This window comes from Phascolarctos cinereus, unplaced genomic scaffold (assembly GCF_003287225.1).
Source record: "Phascolarctos cinereus isolate Bilbo 61053 unplaced genomic scaffold, phaCin_HiC Scaffold_3;HRSCAF=262, whole genome shotgun sequence".
NCBI classification, from domain to species: Eukaryota; Metazoa; Chordata; class Mammalia; order Diprotodontia; family Phascolarctidae; genus Phascolarctos; species Phascolarctos cinereus.
Window position 1 is genome coordinate 157755251 of NW_027555736.1, and position 5475 is coordinate 157760725.

A 5475-nucleotide genomic window follows, 5' to 3' on the forward strand; every position below is an offset into this window, starting at 1 on the left:
AATTACAACAGCCTTTTTTCTCTCTCTGCCTTTGACCATCCAGGTGGCATCACGCACATCTGGCATTTCCCCTGCAGGATGTTCCTTCTCCACCCAAATGATCTATTGACTGGTCCCATGTAGCAATTAGAACAGAGGGGGCTTAGCTAGCAAGCTTGAATGTAGGTCTATGACTGCCTTTCATACTTTGATGTTTCTTTTCTGACTCCTAAGTAACTAAACATTGACTTTGAGGAGGATATATGTAGTCTTGAAGACAACCTTGTGAGTCTAAGATCTTGAGTCCTTATTTGGTACCAACTATACTTCAAAAAGAGTCCCAAGTAACTACTCCATCCTATTGAAGTTACCTATTACTGTCCTGACTTGCTAGCAGACACAGAGCCCCATATCTAATGGGGAGAAGCCCCCATATCCTATAACAAGATTACTGATGGTCCCAAAGGGTTGGAGCACTGCATTCTCTCATTGCTAAATAGGCATTATTACCTCTCACCTTGGCTCTGTACTGTCCAAACAACCCCTGGTCCTTTTTTTCTGTCAAGCCAGTACAGGATTTGGGCTGTGCCCCTTTTTAGAGATAATCTTCTCTAGTAGAAAAACCTAGACAGCTCCAAATGATTGACCCTGGATATCCAATCTCTTGACCTCACGAGGTTATTTCCATGACTGCACACCTCTCCATCAGGATCATTGTCCAGTCACTAAAGAAACAATGTAAAATAGGCAACCAAAGCCCATGGCTCAAGTTCAAGTTTGTTGAGTGCCTTTGTACTAGCGGCCACTTGGAAGTGCTTACCAAGTGGCCTATGGCCTGGGTAGTAGGACGGGCAACTACCCCCTGTCCTTACCCCTCCAGGAAGAGGCTAGAAACATATTTATTATCTTTATAGTTATTCTATAAATATCTACATCCTTGTTGTCTCTTCTTTTAGGATCTCAGCCCCCCTATTGAAGAGACAAGCAACCCCCAGAGCCATGAACCTAGAGGTAGAGCCCCTGTAGCCTCAGCCTAAAACAAATAATTTCTACCCTGACTTAACTCAACATGAAAAAAACTTAAACCGGCAGATTCCCTAAGAATCTTGCCTGCACTATTGATATTACGAGAAACTTTGTCTTTTGACTAGAAGGTTTGAGTGCCTGAATTCATTCCAGGTGTATGTCACCCTGTACCCTGACATTTTAGAGTTACCAACCCCAAACTGCTTCAGTAAGATTGTTAAAATAGCCTATCTGATCAATCCAGAACTTGGATCTATTATTACTATTATTACTAGTTAATATATCATTATTACTATTATTAACACTAATGCTATTAACAAGTATTCATAAAGTATCTATATGATTCATAGAAATATTCTAGTCTTGGGACAATCAGTAAAAATAAGTAAAATAAGCTAATAATTATCCAGATCTTCATGGTAGTTGATAAGCTTGTCATTTACCTTTAAGATAATTGATAGAACTTTAAATTCCTGTACTTGGAGAACAACACATTTATTTCATAAGAAGTCATAAGCAGAGATTTGAGAAATATCAAACATTTACAAAGAGTATTTGAAAATGTGTTTCAGAGCTGAGCATTGTGGTGCATGCCTATAATTAGTGCCACTAGGGAGGTGGAGGCTGGTGGATCTGTAGACCTCAGACAGAGTTCTGAGCTGCAGTAGGACTAAAGCTGATCGGGTGCCTGAATCCAACCGTTAACTAGTATGGTGAGTCTTTGAGAGCAGTTGGCAAATCAAGGCAGATTACACATGAAGCAGGTAAAAGCTTCCATGCAATTTGGAGTGGTACTGGAACCTTGAGGAGCCCCTGTACTGCCAGCTGAGGTGAGATGAGGAGGCCCCATCTTTAAAAAGAAAGAAAAAAAAAGTATATTTCAGAAAAGGTACATAAAAGGTTCAGAAACCAGATAAATTTAGGTCATTAAATCTTTCATGTTGAATAACATGGTACCTAGCACACAGTGGGTGCTTAATAAATGTTTATTGGTTGATTGTTAGTGGCCAAAATTGTCATAAGGTCACACACAACGTAAACTGAGAATATGGTAAACTCTGTTGCTACTTCCTTGACATACCTTCCTCTCTGGCTTCTACTCCATTCCCCTTACTTCTATGTACAATTTTGCCCTAATGCTTCAAAGGGCTGTGCTGTCACTTTCTCCACTGAGTCAGATAAAAGAACTTCCCCTTTTTAGGTGGTCTTGGTGAGTTGCTCTGTCCCAAAGAATCTTTTATTGGACAACATCTTCCAATCTTGGCCAATCTTTTGATGATGAGACTTTCTGAACTTGGCTAAGTTGGTCCTCTGTTGAGAGGTATGGGGTCTGTCAGGGGACTCATACCTGAAGCCTTTCCAATTTGTTAAGACTTGCCAGTGCTTGTGTCTGGTGGCATGACCTTAGAGAACCCAGGGACTCCTCACCATAATAAGGCATTGGAATAGAGTTTAGGTAGGAGAAAATTGTTGAAGGCATGTTCTCCCTTTTTTTTCTTTGTATCCCTAATCACCTGGCATAGCGCTCCTCACATATTAATAATTGCTTATTGAATGACTGAACGAATGCATTCATGCATGCATGTATGAATGAATGAAAAAATGAATAATTTTAGTAAATAATATGTGCAATTAATGTTGCGGTGTAAGAGGTTGAGAGGTTGTGACCCCTCAAAGACCAGAGTACAGGATGGGTCGTCTGGAATGAATTCACAGACTCAAGCATTCTTTAATTCAAGGTGGCAAAGATTTATTGTTACGCTTTTCAGCGGGCAAGAATTCTTAAAGGATCCTGCGAGAGACTGAGAATGCAGCTAGGGTTTGTAGGGAAAAGAGCATGGGAAAGAAATGCCAGGGACACTGATGAGGTAATCCAAAGGTGCAGGTGTCTTTGGGGGCTATGGATGGGAAAGTACAGGGAGTGTACCCGACAGGAAGGGAGATGACAGAGGTATGGATCTTTGGAGTCTGGCAGGAGGAAGAGTCCTTGGGCTGGCCAAGGACAAAACTCCTTGGGCTGGGCAAGGCACCCCTCTCCCTCTGTCTTGATGAGAGAGTGTTCTGCAACAAGGGAAAGCTTTCTTACAAGACAGGAACTACTAAGGAATTGGGAGGCTTCCAGAGACATGATCTGAGGGCTGGGGCCTGAGCAGCCCAGCTCTGTGTAGCTGTACCAAGGAGAGAGATAAGGGTCATGCTGAGGCCTATGCATGAATAACTGCTAGGCACAGTGTCCTTGGGCTGGGGAGAAACTGTCAGGAATAGTGTTTCTGAGGCTAGGGAGAAACTGGGGTACAAGTACAAGCACAAGCACCCCATCATTAAGAGGCAGCATGATGTAGTGTTGGGGTTCGCAATCTGGGGTCTGTGAACTTTTTTAAAAATTTAATAGCTTTTATTTTATGTATTTAAAAACAACCTGAGAAAGGATCCATAGGTTTCACCAGTTTGCCAAGGAGAGTCCACGACACAAAAAAATTTAAGAACCTTTGTAGTGGATAAAGGATTGATGCTGAAGTTGGGAAGTTCTGGATTCAAGTGCTGCCTTTGATACATGTTAGCAGTATAATTAAAAGCTAGACTAGATGTCTGAAGTCCCTTCCACCTCTAAGTCTATCAAACTATGAAAACTCTATGAACCCGGGGCAGTTCTGTAAGACTGAAAGCTAAAGGAGAGTTGTGATTCTGCATCAGTACAGGAAGTTTGCACAATGGAAGTTCTCACAATGACAAAATCACACATTCACCCCACCTCCCTACCATTCCCCCCCACCTCTTCCCCTTCCCCCAAAATTAAGTGCCTCCAAGGCAAGATCAGAAGATCGTAGATTTAGAACTGGAAGATGACCTTAAAGACTCTCTGGTCCAGTCCCTCAAGATGAGGAAACTGAGGTTCAGAGAGAAGAAATAGCATTTCTGATGTCACAAAGGTCGTAAATGGCAGAGTCTGGGATTTGAACCAGGATTCTCTGACTCCAAATCCCCCGTTTCATGTACTGTCGCACACTCCGTGTATTTTGTTTTTTGTGTATCCCCTACTATTCATAATGCATGTAGTTCAGTTAGAAATGTAAGGTTATTAGCTGACTAATCCAGACTGCTCTGGAACCCTAGAATCAACTTGCCTTCTATTATCATAGGATAATAGAATTTAGAGTTCATCTAGTTCAACCCCCTCATTTTACAAATGAGGCATAGATTAGTAAAGTGACTTACCCAAGGACTCACGGGTAAATGATAGCACTGAGATTCTCAATCAAGTCCTCTGACTCTAATCCAGGTGTCTTTCCTTGCAACTTGTAACAACCTCCCCATCTCAAATACCACTCCATCTCCCCACCACTGGCTCATGAATGTTTTAAGTCTTTGTCTCTAGGTAAGTTCTACCAGAAGGTGGCAGCACTTCCCTGGTTCATGTATTCAAATAAGATCAGGCTGACCATTTGTTAGCATCTTGCTTTTAAGATCCCAGCAGCAATCTGAAAATTGGCCCAGGTGCTGACTACTTAGGAACAACTCAACCTTCTTCTTCTTCTTCTTCTTCTTCTTCTTCTTCTTCTTCTTCTTCTTCTTCTTCTTCTTTCTTCTTCTTCTTCTCCTTCTTTTCTTTCAAAATTGCAGTGTTCATATGCTTTGAAAGACAAAACCGAGGTCACCTTTTTAGGTGTGAAGCTTCCTGTATCAAAATCTACTTTTTTAGGTTAGAAACTTCTCTCTAGAAGGAATCTTTTGAAGAGAGATGTGATAGAGGAGAATGATACATGCTCATCAGGCTAGAGGCTAGAGTTTCAAACTGTAAGTCTTCTTACTCTTTTGCGTGGAAGCAAAACTGCAGATACGAAGGAGCATGTGCTATTGAATTGCACCCACAATCAACCATTTGCATCCTATTTAAAAGGCACAAATGGCCAATTGTGCTTGTAATTGCCTAATTGCTACATAGGGAATGACATACATGATTTCTTGGGTTTTCTGCTTGTTCAGGGAGGTTAAATTTGCAGAAGCCCTGAAAACATGTCTCTTTTCCCTTTAAAAGTGCCTATAGTCTTCACAGGTCAAGGAAGCCTGGCCCAGGGCAAGTAGTGATAAGAGTAGCTGATTGACTGAAGACTGAGCTTTTCTGATCTCACCTTGGGCCAGTCACAGGATCATCTTAGATTTACAACTGGAAAAGGTTCTTAAAGGTCATCTAACCCATCCTCTCATCTTACAGATAAGGAAACTGAGGCCTACAGAGGTTAAGTGGATTACCTAATGTCATATTCTGCCATAAGTGACCAAATCAAGATTTGAACTCAGGTCCTCAGACTCCAGAGCCATTGTTTTATCTGCTCTATCTGAGGAATAATGGTGGAGGGAACGATGTGATGGGGAATTTAAAATGAAAATTCTTCTTTGGTATAGAAGCTATTCTGACGTCTTATCTATGAAACTCAAGTAACTTTTCTCAAATTTTCATTTCAAGAAAAG